General features: G+C 33.5%; 1 protein-coding gene and 1 long non-coding RNA gene across 5 annotated transcripts in view; one reads left to right on the plus strand and one right to left on the minus strand.

Annotated features, from left to right (window-relative positions):
* The window catches only part of LOC126756186 (uncharacterized), a 172,473-nt gene extending 152,868 nt beyond the window's left edge, over positions 1-19,605 (plus strand). Inside the window, exon 4 of the long non-coding RNA XR_007666552.1 lies at positions 19,442-19,605. This is a non-coding gene — a long non-coding RNA (uncharacterized LOC126756186). The remainder of the gene's footprint in view (positions 1-19,441) is intronic.
* Positions 1-20,899, minus strand: part of LOC126756170 (protein Shroom) — a 317,073-nt gene that overhangs the window by 214,384 nt on the left and 81,790 nt on the right. The gene's annotated exons all lie outside the window — the stretch shown is intronic.

The raw sequence follows: 20,899 nt of genomic DNA on the forward strand, positions 1-20,899 counted from the left end.
GTGGCACAATTCCCAACTGCGCAAATTGCTCTCAGCTACTTGCAACATATTTCATTGCCGCTAAGTAGGTGTCGTTTATTGCCAAATGCGCCCACAGCGACAGCAACAATTGCAATATATTGGCAACTACTTAGTGGCTGGGCTATATACAAACATGCAACAGCATGTTGCACGGTTGCATAGTTGCCTGCTGATTGCGCGCTTGCGGCATAACGGCGCAAAATTGTTTGATTGACGGCGTCTATGAATTACGAATGGATTTATACGTGCGTTGGCAACAAATTTTCGCGTTGTTGTTATTGTTGTTGTTGTCGTTAAAAAGTACATAAGTCATTTTCGTTCATTTGTGAGTTGGCGGGGAGTACGGGAGGAGAGGCGTTTAAATTGCCTATGACATGACTTGACAACTAAATTCTGGAAATAACAAAAGCAACAACAACAGAAATAACACAACAATAACAAGAAAAACACAGATAACCACCACAAAAATAGCAATAACAGCAACAACAATAGCAATAACAACAACAAAAACAGCTAGAACAATCACACAAGAACAATAACAACAACAAAAATAACTATAAAAACAAACAAAGAGGCAATAACAATAACAACAAAAAGCAATAACAACAACAAAAATAATTTTTACAATAACTAAAATTGCAATAACAACATAAATAGTAATAACCATAAAAAGTAGCGGTTATACTAATAACAACAACAACAATAACAACTGAACTAAAGCTAGAACATCGCTGCTTCCACCACAGCAACCCTTCACCTGTCCGCTATTGCATACCGCTTTGCTTTATTTATGCATCGAGATTCATATGCAGCATGTTGCAACCGCACCATGCCACATGCAACATGCATATGGCACAATGAAAAGCGCATTTCCCCCTTTGTTTAAGAATATTCTACTTTTACTATTGCCACGGCTGCTGAGTTCCGCGCTGCCGTTGCCAGAAATTGTTGCAAGCTTATTGCGCCGCCAATCATTGATTCCATTCAAGTGAATTATTGTGCAATTTGCTGCGTCACTAGTACGCAAATAATCCATTCTCATGCTTAGCATTTTTTGCCTTCATCTATTTTGCTACTTTTACTCTTGCCTCGCCTGCTGCGGTGGTAAGTTGATGTTGCCACAACGATTACGAGCGAATTTATTGGCTCTACATCGTTGTTGCATGCCCTGAGGTATTAATTAAATTGCATTTGAATGGCAAAAATGGCCAAACGTATGACCTAAATTCGTTTGAAAGTTCGCGCACAAATAAAATATAAAGCAACAACAACACACACATATACATACATAGTACATGCAACGAGTGCAGTATTGCAATTCGCTTGACTCTCATATTTAAAGTGGAAAATCTAAAGCATTTACCATTTGCAAATTTTGTGAAAGTGCTTGAGTGCCGTTATATTCTATTTTTTTTTTGATTCTGTTTCCATTGCCTTTATGCTGATTCTGTTCTTCTTCTTCCATCTGGTAGTGCTCGCATACGGGTCACCACAATTTATTTAAGGTTTTGTCTCTAGCTCACACACACATACACACACAGTCAAACATATGCACTTTTGGAATTGTGTGTCCGGAAACTTCTGTCTGCCTAGCATGACTATTTTGGCAGTTAGAAAGGCTGCGCTCGACTGCGCCAATTTGTATTTGTGACAAATGGCATGAAGTGAGATATTGTCTGAGAATAATTGTTGCATGCCACCATGCCACATTTATAATTTTTACGGTAAAATAATGCAGAATAATATTTGCTGAGTTTAAGGGAAGGGAAATCTCGAAGGAAAAAGGAAGAAATGTCGAACTTAAAAAAAAAACATATGTATATATATATATATGTATATGTACATATATATATGTAAATGTATATATGTATTTGTATATATGTATATACATATATTGAATATAAATTCAGTCTAAAGAATTAATATAAATTTTTCTTTATGAAAATTTGATTGATATGTAACAATATAAGAGATCACGAAGCCCTTTCTAGCTGTGACTAGAAAATAAGGTTTTTATATCAACAAAATCAAATCTCACTCAAAGCTTATTCTGCCAATATAGATTTAAACAAAAAAGTAAATTCGAAATTGGAGCGCCTCTAATTATAAGAACTCGTTTTCTATATCCCTCTCAGTGACACATCCAACTTATTTGTAGAAAAAAATTCAGAGTCACGCCTACTTATGATTGGTAAGTTACTATCTTGTCTGCTCTCCATCTCGATAGGTCTCTAAAACAAGAATTCTCGTTGATTCTCATCGATTTTATGGCATAAAGTCCATTTAATGTACCCAATAACATTATATTGGGGCAAGGGGAAGTACTCCCACATTAGTCTCGAAGAAAGATATTTACTACTTTTTATTGAGATATCACGCAAATTATCCACATTTTCGGTATAGAGTAAAAGCATTCGATATCTGACAGATTGAAATATATGTATCATTGAATTTCGGTCATTTATAGATCAGCGTTTTTTCCTTGATTACTGAACACTGGCTCATTGGGCGTCAACAAGGTTCCTGCATCACACACGATTGAGAGCTGTGCTTTTGGCGTTATCCCAAGGGATTTTAACATCGGCTAGTTATTTTTAATCGTTATTTTTATTTTTTTACAATATCCACTTTATGTTATCCGGAGCTTGTCAGAAATCTCGCTATTTAAATTCACTATTTCTGCAAGTTTTTGTTTCAAATTTTAATTGGTGCTTATTATTATTATATATTGTAGAGTGACAGGGCCAGAGAGGAATTTAAAATTGTGTCATATGAGAAGTAAGCGTGGCAAGAATCGGCTTCTTCAAGATATAACCATAAGGCACTGTCACTAAATGGCAATTATGATAGAGGTGAATTTTGTTATATACATTTAATTTGTTTGACCGAAATCACCACTGTGAGTGTGGTGAATATAAAATATGTCGGGAATTGAATGTGGTGAATACAAAATTTGACAGGAATTACCATTGTGAGTGTGGTGAATATAGAATTTGAAGTTTTGAAGGTTTGATATTAGTTTAAGTTGTTTAATCAAAATCATCACTGTGAATGTGGTGAATACAAAATAAAACCGAAATCACCACTGTGAGTGTGGTGAAAATAAAAATAAAGTTTTTAATTATGAATGCTTAATATTTATTTAAATTGTTTAACTAAAATCACTACTATGAGTGTGGTGAATATAATATGTGAGAAAAACCAAATCAATAGGTGCGGTGAATATAAAATTTGAAAACTCGTTAATCGCTCAAAAATTTTATTATTTACTATTGATGAGGAAACATTGGGTACCGTATAACAATTTGAAGAAATTTTATGTATTGAAAGAACACACTTGGCGCTAAAGTCTAAATTATCTGTGTGGTAGTACCTGCCTTCTCATACATATTTTGCTCCATTAATTACAAGCATACAAAAAAGGACCTCGCTACGTGTAAACGCGATTAACTGAGCATTAACTGCCTTACAAGTCACTATCAATATATTCATACATACTATGTACATATGTATGTTTCACACTTCATTGCATCGCTTACAGTTAATGACTTTCACTTTCACGGCGAGTCATTTTTTAAGCGTTGCATATTCGTTTTCATAACTTTGCAACTTGTAAAAATATATTTTGTATTTTTGTAATTTTTTTTTTTGGGAATTTAAAAATGTATTTTTTGAAAAATTTACTTTGTTTTCTGTAAAATTCTGTTTTTACTTTTGATAAAATATAATTTTTAAATTTATTTCAATTTTATTTACTTTTTTTGTAAATTTTTTTTTGTTTGTGTAAAAATATATTTTTAGTTTCGATAAAACTTTATTTTATTTTTGGAAAAATTTTTTTTCTGTAAAATTTTATTTTTATTTTTGATAAAATTAATTTTTTTTGTAAGATTTATTTTTTTTTTGGATATAATTTTATTTTGGATACAATTTTATTACTGTTTTGATAAATTTTATTTTTTTTGTTATGAAATTTTATTTTTATTTCTGTAAATTTTTATTTTAATTTTTGGTAAAATTTTTTTTTGAAAATTTTATTTTTGTTACTGTAAAATTTAATTTCGGAAAACTTTATTTTGTTCTGTAAAATTTTATTTTTGATGCATTTTAATTTAAAATTTTATTTGTATTTTTTATAAAATAAAAGTGTGATTGTGATTTTTTTTATAAATATTTATTTTTGTTTCAGTAAAATTTTATTTTTATTTTTGATACAATTTTTTTTTGTAAAATTTGATTTTTTGTGATCCAATTTTATTTTTATTTCTGATACAATTTTGTTTATTTTTTTGATAAATTTAATTTTTTTTGTTATGAAATTTTAATTTGTGTCTGTAATTCTTTATTTTAATTTTTGATATTTTGTTTTTGGGAAGTTTTATTTTTGTTTATGTTAAATTTTATTTTTAGTTTTATAAAATTTTAATTTTTCTAAATTTAATTTTTTGTTTTTATAAAATTTTAATTTTTTTTGTTTATATAAAATTTTTTTTGCCGCCACTTTGTCAACTCATGCGCGCCAATTAATCTCAATTAAGCGGGCGCACCACTTGCGCGCTCATCTTGCAACTCATGCTGCAACGCACACATACGCATATACATACATGTGTTTATATGTTATGTGCAGTCACTTTTTCGCTGTTGCACATAAATTCAACACATTGCTGTTGCTTACATTCTGTGCGGCACTTTTTTATTAAGGCCCGTTAATGTTGTTTAATGTCCAAAATGGTTATTGCGCTTGCTAATACTCCGCATATTGTTGTTGTTACTGCAACTGCAATTGTTGCCGTTGCTTTGCTGCATGCTTACATAGCCATTGTTGCAGCAACGCTTGGTAATTATGTGTGTAATTTTTCATTATTGTCACACTTTTATGTTGTAATCGTGTTATTGTTGTTGTAATTTTGTATTTTTAACATCGCTCATTTTTCGAAGAAAAAAATGGTTGCCATGTTTTTGTTCAGCTTTATAGACTCATCGACTATGATTAATGAGTTATGAAAATCTTGCGCTTGCAATGAAATTGTTTACTCTTTAAATGTGGCACACAGCCACACATACACGAAGACATCGAAAAAAATTTGTTTGCTCGTAATTTGAGCATCTCAGGCAGTTGCTTTTTGTTGTTGTTACTCAGTGTTGTAATAATGTAGTAATGCAGCAGACAGACAAAAACTGCACTTTTTTGTATTAATTTGCTGGTGGAACAAGTAATTTGATAACTTCAAGGTTAGTCGGTTGGGAGGAAGTCTTGCTTACATAGACTCACATGACAATCTTTGAATTGTGGACCTAAAACATCGTAATTGTTGTAATTTCAATTTTTATACTGTCGCAACATGTTGCTACAGAGTATAATGGGTTTATTTACATAACGGTTATTTGTAGCAACTAAGAGGAGTCACCGGCAGGGATATTGAGTTATGCATATATATAGTAAATGATCAGGATGACAAGGCAAGTTGAAACCCGGTTGACTGCCCATACACTGACCATCCGCCATTCTTCATCCATTTCTCCGTCCAAACGTATGTCTGTCCTTCCATGAAAACGATAACTTCAGTAAAATTGAGACAAATTTTATGAACTTTGTTATTTATATGTGCCTTTCCAGCATAAAAAAGTTGGAAATGATGAGTACAAATATTGAACCAATGCCACGCCCACAGTATTCCATTTAGCTAATCACACTTGGAGACTATACAAGAAACCAATTCAGCTAAAAGAGAAATGCGGTACTAGGGCTCAGAGTAATGAGAGGCATTACATTTCTCTGTAATATCTCATTATACGGTGGGAAGATGGCTGAAATCGGATGACGAGACCGCTCACACCTCACGGTTATAACGGGTGATCCATTAGATGCATCTTCCCAAGCTTTGCTCTATAGGCTCTTGAAAAGTTCAAAGAAGATCCGACGTTTTGCGCCATATTTTTTTCAGCGATCAGGCCCACTTCTGGCTCAATGAGTATGTAAACAAGCAAAATTGCCGCATTTTAGGACGAAAACAACATGAAGAGAGTCAAGAGCTGTCATTTCATCCACCGGTCCATATTTTTTCAAAAATGATACCGGTGAGAACGTAACCGTCTATGGCGACCGTTATCGCGCAATGAGAACCGACTATTTGATGCCTGAAAATGAAGTTCGTGATCTCGGCGACATTCAGACGGCTTCGTCTTCAACAAGACGGTGCCACTTCCTACACATCACATCAATCCATGAATTTATTAAGAGAAGACTTCCGTGAACAGATAATTTGACGTTTTGTGCAGGTCCATTGGGCACCAAGATCGTATGATAACACATCCTTAAACTTTTTCCTGTGGGGACTTTTTCCTATGCGGACAATCCTGCTTCGATTCAGTCCTTGTAGCAAAACATCACATGCGTCATTCGCCAGTTACCAGACCTCAATGGATGAACCATCTGAGACGTAGCCGCGGCCAACAATTGAAAGAGATACTCTTATAAAAATAATTGTCAAAGAATAGTCTTCCGAAAGATAGTAAAGATTCCCCATTCAGTTTGAAGTTTCTGTGTTTTTCTTTAAAGAAGTATGGAACCTCGAAAGGGATCACCCTTTTCACATGAAAAATAACGAACGTTTTTTTTTACATTTTTGCTAATGAGTTTCAACAGAATATTTTGTCAATTCAATAACTTCAAGTTATATAATGTCATAAATATTTATTTTATTTTTGAAATCGCATTCTGAATCCCAACTCAACCTCAATTATCTTGTGTGTAGGGTATAAATCATTAATGAAAGGAAAAGTGTCACATTAACGCTTTAATGAACGCGCTGCAAAAGCAAAGATTAAGGAATAAGCTTGTCGAACAATACAGCCATAAAAAATATATGAAAGCAAAAACAACAAGAACAATAAAAAATTGTTAAAATGAAACTGCGCGCTTCCTCAAAAGAAGGTATCGCTGCTGCACGTGTGTCCAGTCGGCCGAACATCAATGACATAAAGTGACCGAGGCGACGGCGTAAAAGACGCTCTCTTCCCCTCTCTCTCTCACTCCGCCAGCAACGCCACCGCAACCAAAATGCAACTCATCCGCAACCGAAGTCGTAAAAAATATTTAAATTTATTGCAAAATCAACACATTTGCGTGTTGCTATTGTTGTTTCAGTTACTTTTGTTATTGTTTTTGCTTGTGCCGTGAGTTATTGTGCATTAATACATACATACATACGTACATATGGACATAATTTCACTTTTTAAAAGCCATCAGCGAAGATTTGCCTAACTGTTGTTATTGTTGTAGTTTTTTGTTGCTGAATTACCTGAAGCGCTTTGCATGCAAGCCGCTAAAATAACAACAAAGGTAAACCGCAAAGGCAGTAACTGCACTGAGATTTAGTCGTTGATGAGCAGCAATTTTTTACACGTTACTGAATTGTTGTTGTAGCTGTTGTTGTCGTTAGTGTTTTTACCATACTGTGAACTGTTGACCGCTGTCGGCGACGTGAATTACGCGCTGCGGCCATGACCATATTAGTTAATTTGATTTCGAGCAGTCAATGCCGGCGGCTGGGCGGATGCTCTCGCCCCGCTTGCCTCACCGCTGTCCTCACTGTTCATCGCGTCCGTAACCCGTGCCATTTCTGTTGTTGTTATGCGTGTTTTGGTTGTCAATTTGTGGCAAGCGCTTTTTCGCACTAATTAAATGTGTTGTGGATGCGTTGAAAGCGCTGATTGCGAGACTTTGCATTCATTCCGATTTTACGCATGCAAATGTCGATTTTGATTTGTGGCGAGTGTCGAGTGGTGAGTGCCGAAGGGCAATAAAAGTATAAAGTAAAGCTAGTTGACCCAGAAAAGCAAAGGAATGTGAGGATTTTCCTTCATTTATTCATTTAACAATCGACAGTTCAAAAACACAGATATTCGAAATTCGAACCAAAGAACACAATGGACTTTTGTCCTTCATTTATTGTCGGCTCGAAGACAAAGCGCAGAAGGAATTGCAAACATTTTCAAATTTGTTTTAAATTGATGGAGATTATCCGCCATTTTGCATATTGTTCCCGTAAACATCGTCAGAAGGTTTTTGGCTGCGAAAGTTACTATCAGACTCAGAGAATCTGGATTCCTAAATGAACACATGTCTGAACACTTGGAAATCCTCACACACTTTGACTTCATACCGAATCACTTGAATCATGGAGCGGACAAACCGAGCTCTGACGGCTCCTTCTCTGTCCATATACCGGCGTGGGAGTTTTTGGTTGGGAAGAAGCCGTTAGAGGAGAGGGGCAGTGAGCATTTTTATGAATGTGTCGAAACTTGGGAAGAAGATTGGTGGAGGAGTTTGAATAAAGACAGACATCCGGAATATTAAAACTTTCTTTGACTCTTACTGCTCTGGAGTGCAACTTCAGACATCCCACACATAGCTGGCGACGTCAGACATCCCTCGGAATATTGCAAAACATTGCAAGCTTGCATACGTTATAGTAGAAATCGATTTACTGCTCGTTTCTTAGGCGTATTGGTTTTTTGAATAAAAATCTTCTTTAGGGAATATACATATATCTATTAACCTTTCTGTAGACAACGCTTTACGTCTATTTTGATAAAGTGGCAACTAAAGCATTTTGTTGAGCACTTGAAGAGTTAGAAATTCTACCTAAACCAAGAATTTCCCTACCAAGTTTGCTTGTAGTAATTCTTTGTTCAAAGTGATCAGAAAGCTATTGATGAAAGGGTGTTATTTCTCTGATTCGCCTTATTTGAGATTATTTATCATTTCTCACGGCAATTGGCCTAATAAGTTTTTCACACTCAGTAAGGTATATTTCTTCTTAGCTATAAGATTAGGTCTCACACCAAAAGTGTAGTAGAATTCCATTTGGACAACTGTGAAAGCTGAAACACCGAGATATGGACCACTAGACTATTCTGTGATGATCTTACTAAGATCAAGTATTGCATAGAATCACCTTGTTCACATTTCACTCTTAATTTTTACGCTTGCCAAGCTCAAGGGAGGTCCACAAATCCAACGCTAGAGCACAAGAAGACAGCGCAGTACCGACTCGTTTCCAATCTGATGAAATTGTCCTCTCTAGCAGGCACTTTTCAGGTGTAAGACTCGTATTAAAAAACTTTCCGATTACTTCTTCAAAGCTTCCTAAAAGATGCCCAGGTTGAATATGATTACTCTTTTTTCGACTGACTAAACATGGTTAAAGCATTGCGTCCCTAATTTCAACAAGAAAATTATCTGGTAACAAAAATTATCCTAAAAAGACTCGGGGTGACCTCAATGAGTTAATATATGATTGTTGTTAAGAAATCCACGCCGATAAAAAATAAACGGCAAAACTAACCAAACCTAACCTAAATTCTGCTTATTTGCTACAGCAATCATACATATGTACATCTGGCGCACTGAACTCTTGTTCTTTAGGCTTAAGTTTTAGGAAGATTTTTTCGTTTTAAAGTTTTTGTACTTTTCAACTAAAATAAACCATCCTATCAAATTTAACTTCGAAGGAATAAAGAAATAGTGCTTGAAAACTGTCATATTTTCATCAGAGCTATAATAAAGGATTTCACCATCTCTCATGGATCGACTCAAAACATTTTGGTTAAAGTTTTGGTTCAAGTTTGGGACAAAGTTTTATATGTCAATGCTAGACATATACCAAAAGACCTGAATCTGCGAATTGTGGTCGCAAACGAGATGCTTGACAACATAGCCGAGGACTCTGCATTCATCTAACTTATCAGTGTCTTTTATGAGATGTGGGCTTATGAATATTACGTCGATATTGTCCAACAATCTAACGAATGGCGCTTCAAAAATGAGTCCAAACAGAAGAAACTAAACTTTGCTGAAGACACTGAGAGTCGTCCCAGCCGAGGCTTATCACATGTGGATGGAAATTTCTATTACTTCAAATATGAAGTCGACAGTAAAGATTTATAATAAAATACGTGAAAATTATTTTTTTTTAGTTTGGGTTATATTTGATCAGTTGGTAAACATGTATGACAACAACGAGTTATTTATAATTCCACTTGGAGGTCACATATACAACAACATTAAATAAAAAAATGTAAAAAAACAATTAATATTTGTTTATGCAGCACACTTAACCTCAATATTTTATGAAAAATGAGTTTTCGTTAGACCTTTAATTAAAAAATTCTTAAAAATACAACAACATACATATGTTTATGCAACATTTGTAAGCGGCAAACCATTTTCGACAGCTTTTAGACAACACAAAAAATTCTAATTAACTCCACTTAAGCCAGAATATTCTTTTGTTGCCAACGAATGGCACAATGGCACTTTAACTGTTATTCTTTCCAGCTATTTTGTTGTTATTTAAGTTGTTTTTGTTATTGCTGCATACAAAATGAATAGCTGTTACAGTGCGAAGATGGTAGAAATAGAAAAACATGCACAAAGCAGACAGCACAAAAATCGAAAATTAAAAACAAAAGTCTAAGAGAACAACAACAAATACAGGCGATAAAGACGCGACACAAAACTTTAATTTGCATTTCAAAATGTTATGATTTTTCACACAGAGTAGAGATATAGAGAGGCAGTGTTGTTGTTTTTGTTGGCGTTGCTGCTTTTGCTCCAATTTCCATTATTACTTAGACTAGGCGCTTGTTGTTATTGTTTTTGGGAGTGAAGTTTTCCCGCACACACTTTTTTTCTAATTTTATTGCCTGCCACTTGAGTCGGTCATTGTTACTGTTATTATTTTATTTAATATTTTTTTATTATTTTTTATTTCATCTGTTTTCAATTTTCCTGCTTTGCTGCCATGTGTGCATGTGTATGTGTGTGTTTTCCCGTATTAACATAAAATTGCTTTGTAATTCGAGACGGAAAACAAATCGCGCATCATTAATCACACTAATGGAGAGCGAGCGCGGGCGCAGGCGCAGGCGCAGTCGCAAAGTCGCTGATTACTGAACGCATTTTCATTTAAGTAGAGCGAAAATCGCTGCAAAAGCGCCAGCGAAGGAAGTTGACAGCGTAGCATATACACACATACATACATAACCAACAACTTTAGCGTATTGTTGCTTTTGTTGTTGTGAAATCGGAGCTCGATTGCTGGCTGTCAATCTTTATTAGCGCAAAAAACGCGGTCAACGCCGCCGACTCGCCTGAGTGCTTCTTGTCATACTAATGCATAGTAACTAGTGATTATTTTTGCTTTTGCTGCTGTTGTTGTTATTGTTGCAGCATGGCGAAACGTCAATGTGAGTTTTGATTAATTACGAAAAATGAAAAAAAAAACTGAAAACAATATTCACTGCAATAAGCGGCGCTTGAAGGCGCTCATTTAAGCCAATTTTGCGCTGGCTGCGCCTTAGGCGGAGCTTACACGGCGTATACGTAACTATTTGGCGAGCCTTCAAAGTCTGCAAGAGTATCAGCAGCAATTTTCGGATTAAATTACTTTAAAGTCGAGCTGTTTCATATTTTTATTAAATTTATGTGGAAATATGTTGTATAAATAATATTTGACCTTCGCTTGTGCTAATGGTAAGGCAAAGACGTGGCTTTGTAGGCGGAAACCAGTAGTTTTGAAGGTCACATACTGGAGCATTATAGTAATATGGTCTGTATAGAGAAATCCTGGCGAGTACATACATGTAGTGAATTGTTTTTGAAAAAATTTGCAAAAAATTGTTGCAGAATACCGCGTTTCGCTGAAAACTCTGTACCTGATAAGAGTTGGCCCCCAAAAAATATATTAAATATGTCTGAAAGCTTAAGAAGAAGCAATATTCCAATATAATTGGGCTGAGCAACAACTTGAAAATGATCCGAATTTTCATCGAAAAATCATCTTCAGTGATGAGGCTCATTTTTGACTGAATGGCTTCGTCAATAAGCAGAATATGCGTTATCGACCAAGCAGCAGTTGCATACGTACTCTATGAGTCACCATTGCATCCCGGAAAAATTACGGGGCCGGCGGCGTCATTGGGTCGTTTTTTTCGTGATGATCAAGACTGGCATGTTACTGTGAATGATAGCCGAATATTTTTGGTCCGAAGTGGAAGATATGAACTTGGACAATATGTGGTTCCAACAGGATGGCGTCACAAGCCACACAGCGAATGTCACAATCGATTTATTGAAAACCAAGTTTAGTGAACGTGTTATCTCAAGAAATGGCCCAGTCAATTGGCCGCCTCGGTCGTGCGATTTGCCGCCGTTAGACTATTTCCTGTGGGGCTACGTCAAGTTCATGGTCTACAGTGTTATTCATTAATTAAAATTATCAAGAAAGACTTGCTGGATATCTTCTTCCTCGATTATGCGGCTAGTACATTATTTTTTGCAGTACAATAATGACAAATAATACAATAATGCAATACAAAAAGCCACCCACAACTGGAGGGCGCTTTACTAAAAAATTCGTCTCCTTTTGTTGAGCTTCTTGCTATTACATGTCAAAATGGCTAGAACTAACATATTTATAACTCGAAAAAAGTTAAACAACTGTCTACGCAGCTCTTACTGTTCTATCTGTGCATGAGGTGATATAGTATATAAAATAAAAGGTAGGCGACACAATAACTGTACATTAACACACTTATTTGAAAACTGTAAAGGCCTAGAAATACTATGAAAACCACATAAATTATTATTAGGCCTACGAATTCGTTCATAGTTCGGCTAGTAGTTAAGCTTGCGGGCATAATGTAATAAATGTTTTTTTGTATATAAATTTGCTGAGAATTGCAAGCTGAAGCGAATGAAATTAGTTAAAAGTGTTGAAAATACTACATAAGTATTTTAACTATGTTTTTTGATACTTTTATTAAACTTATGCTTATAAAATCAGATTTATTCTCATACTGCGCTTCCGAAATTTTTTTTCAAAAATCGTTTACTTCCCTAATTCGTTCCGAATTAAATTATATATAATTATTATAAAACTTTTTTTATAGCCTTTTAGTCTCATACTATTAGCGCATATAATTTTCAGCTTTACAAATGCCAGCTTCACCTTTTTCGCACCCTAAGCTTTCCCATAACGATTTCCTCAGTATTTCCTTACAAAAAAAATATTCATTCGCCAAATCAAATGTCTGTTCCATTTGCAATCACTGCCAGCTGCCAACTGTCTGTTGCTTGTGCCAAAACTGCCACACAAGCTGTACTTGGTGCGACCTCCTGACCTCGACAAGTTTGGCCCTTCGTCCAATTGGGTTTTCGCGGTGTTGCCAAGCCATGCCTCGCTTATTGTTCGTTATTCGGAAAAACCAAATTTTGCATGCGCACACACACACACATTACATTACATTCATATATGTATATGTAAGTGTTGAGCTGTGAATGAGCATTTCTGCATACTTAAACGCTTATAAGGAAGGGCAGGGCATCCATTGGTCGTGACGAAATGACAAGCTGTTAAGGTTTTGCTGTGACAATTTAACCATTTGATACGTGATTATTGCCAAAATTGTACACAGCGTTGCTGGTGTTGTTGCAGCAACAACCCAATTTTTTTTTTGTTTGCGCTAATGGAAAGGCGATTTCCCTGTTAAATATTCCGTGGTTTGCGGTTTCATGGGAACACTAATGGGCCGCTTAATGGCGTGAACATTTCACTAGCTTATCCCTATAAACACGAATTTTTCCAACACTTTTTCTAATTTCCTGCCTAATTTGCGGATTGCCACCGAGTAATTGGATAGGTTGTACATTTCGGTTGTTAAATGCAGGAAAATCAACGTTAAAAGTGGTTATTATTATATTTGTAGGCTTATTTTAGCGGCGGAGAGGAGTCATGCGGAAGCGTAAAGCCTTTTTTACATTACAACTGCTTAGCTTATTCTTCATTACTAATGCAATATGACTTCTATCAGCTCTTTAATTTTACTAGCTTTTCTCGAATATATACACCAGCTTTTCAAGTGAAGACATAGCAGACAACACCTGTGACAAGCAGATCACTGAAACCGAATTAGATCCACAAATTGATCCACTAAAACCCTATGCAGCTGCACACTCGTACAACAGCTTTTGAAGCTAGAAGATAGATATTGAACATAGATTCGTTTGACGACCGGGGCTCAATCTAAAGCATCTACGCCAAAACCCAAGTGGATCATGAATAGCATCTGAACTCTTTTTGACACACAGTGACTAGTGTTTAGTTATGTATGGTTAAAAGGTTGATCCAAAAAGGGCCTGGTATCCGACCAATAACTTCATCATATTTTTGAGCTTTCATAACGTGAATAGTGGTCATTCAATGGAATCTGCGTTTGGTGTCTTACAGTTTGGGATCAGCAAACCTTCCGAATTCAATCACACTCGTGATTACGGTCTCATGCTTCGTAATAATTACTACACTGGACTTAGTAAACAGTTGAGAGTAAAAAATCGTGTTTTCGGAATTGATACTCGAAAATTGGAGACCGTCTTAATTTGTACTTTAATTTTTGTTAGGTTAACCTGTAAGTAGAAGCAGTGAAGTGGATTCTTTGGGTGTTCTGTGGATGGATTTGTTCTGGATTTGCGATCTCATTATGCAAACTAACGATAGTCAGGTACCGACAGCATGATCTTTGAAAGACCAAGTATTCTCCACGAAGACAGTATTGTACGAATTATGAAGTAAAGTCAAGATTTTTCTTAAAATACAAATAATAGTTAGGTTCGAAGAAGAGATATATACTAAAACTGTAGAAATAGTTCCATCACAGTCCTTTCCGAATTTTTCTAAACTTTTAAGTTAAGTTAATATACCGAAGTGATCGGGATTTTATTTCTTATAAACTTATTAAAGGGAATCTTGAATAATGAACACGATCTGTTAAAGGTATCCAGGATCAAAAGAAACATAAAACTGAAAGATGAGTAAAAGCGGCAGCTAACTATTGAAAGAAAAAGTATATGAATTCTGCATCTGAATCTGCAATTTTTACACCGTCACTGTCCACAATTATTAATTCGGGATGTTGGAATACCCGAATTTCGGGAATGAACTGTTACTGTCGGATGCAGGTTTGTAGCATACATACATATGTACATACATATATCCTGAGTATTACCATAATCCCGGGCTTCGAAATTCGAGATCCCGAAATTTCAGGGTTGAATTTTTGTTGTATTACACACATCATATGTTTTAATATTTAAATCAGAATTCGGGATCCCGAAATTTCGGGGTAGAGTTGTCGTTGTAGTATGCATATTAACATCATATTTTTTCAATATTGCCATAATCCCGGTATTCCAAATTCGGGATCCCGAAATTTCGGTTTTATGATTTTACTTTTTTCAATTACGTAATTATTGATGAATAAGTTGTAATTTAGGTTAACTCACATTATCTAACAAATACACAAATGCTGTTATATTTATTGTTTACCGACAAATGGTACATTTATACATACTTACATATGTACATACATACATACATATGTTAAAGATCAATGGCAATTATTCACGACTGTTTGTATTACCTCATAGCCAAATGCAAAAGTAATTATTTCTGGCTACCAAAATTATTGCCAAATGTGATCGCTTTTATGATTTCTTACATCTTTGATGACTTTTATATATTTTTTTCGCATATAAAAAATATTGCAGCACGCGAGCTGCATGCTGGTCAGCGCGCTTATTTTTTCTGCTTTCATTTGTTTATTTAAAAATTATATTTTTTGCTCATCACATTGCCAAATTTCAATCGCAGCACGATTACACGCTCCAGCGCAAAATGCTAGCGGCTATAAAGCAGCCTAGGCGCATAACAGCTAACGCGCGTGCGCAGTGCGCGGCTTTGACGCTGCCAGACGCAAATCGCCCGGCTTTATGTATGTGTGCATCTAAGCTGACGCGTCGCCGCGACCGATTGGCTGCGGCTGATGGCTTAGATGGCTGGCGTACAGGCTACCATATACATATGTGTGTGTGTGTCTGTGTGTATTTTTGGTGTTGGAAACGTGATTTGTGCAACTGGCACGTTTGCTCGCGTTTCAATCGCAATTTCTCATTTTTTCGCAGCGCGAACAAACAATGGTTTGACACAAAGGCAAACAGATAAATATAAAAGTAAATAAACTGTTGGCGAAACAAACGAATTTGCGTGTTTTGCCTTTTTTCTTTCATCTCTAAGCATTTGGCTCTCTTCTATTTATTTTTGTCTGAAATTTTTTTCCTTGATTGCCACATTTTGTTGCAACATTTGCGTCCGCTTGCTGGCTGCCGCTTCCTGTTGCGACCCCAAAAGCGAAAATTCGCAAATGTACATAGCAAGAAAAAACAGCAACAACACCAAAGTAGAAAATACAACAACAACTATGGAGAATATCCAACAAAACCGACAACTGAGCGCTTTGGGTCGCGCGGCTATTTGACCAGCCAGAATGACTTTTTCACGCTCACCTCATTATTATTATTATTATTGTTGGAAAATACAATGCAATAATGGCAACACTGGATAACCGTTAGACAAGCGTAAAACTTATAATCTTCGGCACGATTTGTAACGGCGAAAATGTGCGCGTCGCGCAATGAAAATGCCACCAAAAGGGAAGAAAACACAGAATAATAAAAAAATATTAGAAAATAAGACAAAAAAAAATACAAAAATAAGAAAAAAACTGTTAAAAGTAAAAACTATGAGAAAATCAAAAAAAAAAAAATAGAAAAAGTAAAAAAAAAATATATAGAAAAATGTAGATTTATTGAAAAATGGGAACAAAACTTAAAAAAAAAAATATCAAAATTTTTTACAAATTTCAAAAAATTTTAAAATTTTGACTTTTTTTTTTAGTTTTTTAATTTTTGTCGTAATTTTTTAAATTTATTTTTCTGTTGTTCAATAAATCGACATTTTTCAATTTTTTTTTCTTTTTTCGAATTTTTTTACTTTTTTCTAGTTTTCAAAGTATAGAAAAAAGTAAATAATAACTGTGAAATAATACAAGTACGAAGCAAACACAAATAATATAAAAATAAGAAGAGAAAATTACAATAAAATCTCTTTAAAATTCCGAGATATTGCGGAAAGCCGTGAAAATCTCCTGAAGTGTTTACTGAGCGCAGAGAATCGGGCGAAATGACGAAATCCCTTTCATTGCTATTATGCAGCGTTGCTTTGTGGCTTACTTTGTTGCAGCCTTACTCGCCCCCTTCGTGTCCTCACTGTACATTTTTATTAGCTATGCACTAATCTCTACAAACATGCATACATACACACATACAAATAAACAACTCTTTATTATTCCTTCTGGCAACGTTGCCTGTCTGTTGTATATTAAAATTTTTCATTGTGCTTTTTTCACGAAATTTGTGTTTGTTTTTGTAGCAGAAATGTGTCATTTTACCGGTTTTTGTTTCACTTTTTATGTCACCATATTCGTGTTGCAATAATAATTTTAAGTGGCAGAGCGTCAAATCCGCGTTGCAAAGCCATTTACAACGACTATATGCGCTTGTACATACTTTTATTATGTGTGTGTGTGCCTGTTAGTATGCCTCTGTTGTGGATAGTAAAGCTGGCAACAGCTGTTGCTGCAACATAGCTTGCAACAATGACCGCGTGATCGTGTCACCGAAAGTGTGGAAATTTGAATGAGCTTTTCTTGTGCTATATTTTTAAATTTTTTTTGCTTGCTGTTGAGTGTGCATAGATTTGTGAATACCGAAAACTCGGGATTTGAGAATTGTGATTTGAAATTTCGGGATACCAATTTTTTTAACATGAATGTTAAAGCAAAATACTTTCTTGCTTTTAGCTGGCTTTTGAGTATGCAAAGATTTGTTAGTCCCGAACTTTTGGGATTTGAGAATTGGACTTTCGGAATCTTGAAATTTTTAGTATGCATGTTAAAGTTTTTCTTGCGCTACATATATTTGTTGCTGACTGTTGAATGTGCATGGATTTGGGAATCCCGAAATTTCGGGATTTAAGAATGTAAATTTCGGGATCCCGAAAAATTTAATATGCATGTTAACGGTTTTGTGAGATTTTCGAAAATTCGACATTTGAAAATTAGCAATGTTGGTAACTCGAAAATTTTAGAATGCATCTTAAAGCCTTTTCTGTGCTCAATTTTTTGTTGGCTATTGAGTGTGCATAGATTTGTGGATCCTGAAAGTTCGGCGATTTCAGAATGTAAATTTCAGATTTGAGAGTTGAAATTTCAGGATCCCGATTTTTTCATTTATGCTTATTGAAGATTTTTCTAAAATATTTTGAAATGAAGCATTTGAAAATGGGTGGATCCAGTAATTTCGGGATTTCATAATGTAACCGTTGGAATATCGAATTTTTTAGTATGCAAGTTTAAGATTTTTAGGAAATTTTCGAACTTTCGATATTAAAAAAGAGCGTTTTCGGGATCCCGAACTTTTTAGTATGCGTGTTAAATTCTTTTGCTAATTGTTTTTTTTTGGCTATTGGCTGTGCATAGATTCTTGAATCCCGAAATGTCGGGAATTCAAAAAAGAAAATTTCGGGATCCCGATTTTAAAATTTATGAATATTGAAGATTTTTTGAAAATCTTTTTAAATATGACATGTAAAAATAGCATCTTCAAGATTCGAAATTTTGAATACTCTTACATACATAAATATATTTTAAAGCTTTTCATTAAAAATAGATCAATAAATAACTATCCAATATTATTGTTGGTTTTTAATTACATATATACATATGTATATGCTTATCAACTGATCAACCACCACGCACGAGAAAGTGAATTGGACTTTCAAAAATGTGTGCTTGAATATGAACACAAAAATATATTTATAAAGCTTCCAGCATTAGCAACGTCATGCGTGCGCATAAATGTGAGATTTTTATTGCTAATAAACATTTACTGTATTTGCGCATAAATTTAATTACATTTTTATTACTTTATTATTAAACTTTTTCATTTATTTAACGCAAAGATCATCAGCAGTTGACTTGAGTGGTCAAATTCGCGAACAGCCAGTCGGCGAGGCAGACGAAAAAAGGTCCGTTACTGGGTTAGTCGAGCAGCAGCTTATCTTAAGTTTATCGCTACATTTATAATTTCACATTTCTGCTTTGAAAATTTTCATTTCATCTTCGATTTTTTTTTTATTTTTATTTTATCTTTAAAGCTTTTTATTTCCATTTTTTCTTCGAATTTTTTTTTCTGGTTTCGCTTACTTTCGCTGACGATAATTTACGACCATCCGGTCACTTTATGATTCCATTAGTGAATAATTTCGGCACATTTGCGCCGCCGATTACGAATAATTTGCTGTCAGCAAACAAACATAATTACACCAAATACATTCATACGTACATATAGTACATATGTACATATGCGTTGTACTAAATATGCGTGCATTTGTTTGTGTATAAAAACTTCAACACTTTCATAAATTAACACTCACTCTCACTCACTTACTGATCTTTGCAGTTCAACGACGGCACGAGGTGACCAGGTCATTATGAACTCATGTGCGACTAATTCTCTTACAGACCGTCTGTTGCCGATGTAAAGTATAAATGTGTGTATGTAACGGTGCACAAAGTTATGAATTCGAATGCTTGAGAGACTTACCTGAAAGATAAGAAAGAGAGAGAAAGGTAAGTTTTTGAATATAAAATCGTAAAAAATATTGATAAATTATTAATTTTTTAAGAATTACTAGTGATACATATTTTTTTTTTATTTTTTTTCATTAAATTAATATTTTTAGCATTATTTAATGCTACATGTTTTTTTTTTTATTTTTGATTGTTTTGAAAATTAATAAAATAATAAAAAGAATATAAAATAATAATTTTTTTTTTTTGAATAAAATTACTAATAATAAAATTTTTTTATTTTATATTTATAAAAATATTGATCAAATTTACTATTAAAAAATATTTTAAGTTATTTAGGGTAAAAAAAATTTTGTTAACAAAAACATAAAAAAAATCGTTTAATCTTAAAAAATAATTTCCTTTTTAAATAAATTCACACTCTAAAAATATTTTAAAATTTTTTGTTTTTCTTTTACTTAATTTGTTTTTAGTTTTTTTAACATTATTAAAACCATTAAAATATTTTTTTAGAATACATTCTCGAAATAAGATAAAACTTTTGTATAAGAAAATTAATTGTAAAAAATTCAAAAATGATTTAAAATATCTTTTTAGAAATTGACTTAAAATTTTCAATATTTTTGTATATTTTTTTATTTTAATTATCCTTATTGTTTTCCCAAAATATATGTATATGTATGTATATCAGTATTTCTAAAAAATTTTCAAAAATTTTCGAAGCAACTTTTTTTTAATATAAAACTGTTGCCATAATAAAAATATCAAAATAAAAACTGTTTTCATAATAAAATTTTTTCACATTAATTAAAGAAAGTAATTAAATTAAACAAATTTTTTTTTAATTATTTGATTTTGATATTATTTAAGTTTTAGAAATTTTAATTTTTTTTATTAATTTTAATATTAATTTTCTTTATTGTTTCTTATAATAAATTAAGAAAAATATACTGTATATACAGATATTGTTTTTTTTTTTAATAATTAAGTTGAACAAAAACATTTTGTAAATAAATTTTATTAATATTCGTTATATTTATTATATTTTTTTATTTTGATAATCTATTTTTTAATATTTCTTAAAAAAATTAAGAAAAAAATATATATCTAAAAATAATATTTACAAAAAATTATAAATTTTTAAATAAAATTATTGTTTCTTCAAGTAAAGTAAATTTCATATAATTTAATTTTCCGGCATTTTTTTATTGATTTTTTAAATATTAACAAAATTGTAAATCAGCCAAGAACTAAACTATTTATATTATTTTATTTTTTTCTTATTTTTAATTTTTATTTTCGCCATTAAATTTTCTTTATGAAAATA

Source organism: Bactrocera neohumeralis, chromosome 4 (assembly GCF_024586455.1).
Source record: "Bactrocera neohumeralis isolate Rockhampton chromosome 4, APGP_CSIRO_Bneo_wtdbg2-racon-allhic-juicebox.fasta_v2, whole genome shotgun sequence".
NCBI classification, from domain to species: Eukaryota; Metazoa; Arthropoda; class Insecta; order Diptera; family Tephritidae; genus Bactrocera; species Bactrocera neohumeralis.